General features: G+C 55.2%; 1 protein-coding gene across 1 annotated transcript in view; it reads right to left on the bottom strand.

Annotated features, from left to right (window-relative positions):
• LRRC71 (leucine rich repeat containing 71) overlaps positions 1-411 on the bottom strand; it is a 15,532-nt gene that overhangs the window by 1,499 nt on the left and 13,622 nt on the right. The window lies entirely within an intron of this gene.

Here is a 411-nt window from a genome sequence, read left to right as displayed (position 1 = left end):
GGGGCGGGAGGGGGCGCACCCTTAGGGCCGTATGGGCCTCCAGTAGCCTTGGGACAGGAGGGCAGGGCTGGTTGGCACACTTACGGAGGAGGTTGAGGTGCAAAAGGACCTTGTTCCCAAGCAAGAAAACTTTCCCATCTCGGTGTTCCACGGGCTCCAAAAGAGGGTTGACCATCTCCGTAGCTTCAACGATCAGCTGCTAAAGTAGAATAGTAATTGCAGCAAAGGAGAGGCTGGTCAGCAGGTCACTCATTCATCAACACATGTTTTGAGGGCGGCTATAGTCCAGGCTCTCCTAGGTGCTGGGGATACAGAAATAAATATGCCCACGTCCTCAGGAAGCCACGGGGCGTGGGAGGCAGAAAGTGAAATGATAGTATGGCATGCGTGCGTGACAAGTGGCAGGGGGCA

The sequence above is a fragment of the Myotis davidii genome, unplaced genomic scaffold (assembly GCF_000327345.1).
Source record: "Myotis davidii unplaced genomic scaffold, ASM32734v1 scaffold208, whole genome shotgun sequence".
In the NCBI taxonomy this organism is placed as follows: Eukaryota; Metazoa; Chordata; class Mammalia; order Chiroptera; family Vespertilionidae; genus Myotis; species Myotis davidii.
The sequence above is the reverse complement of the archived record's forward strand: the minus strand, read 5'-3'. Positions and strand labels throughout refer to the sequence as shown.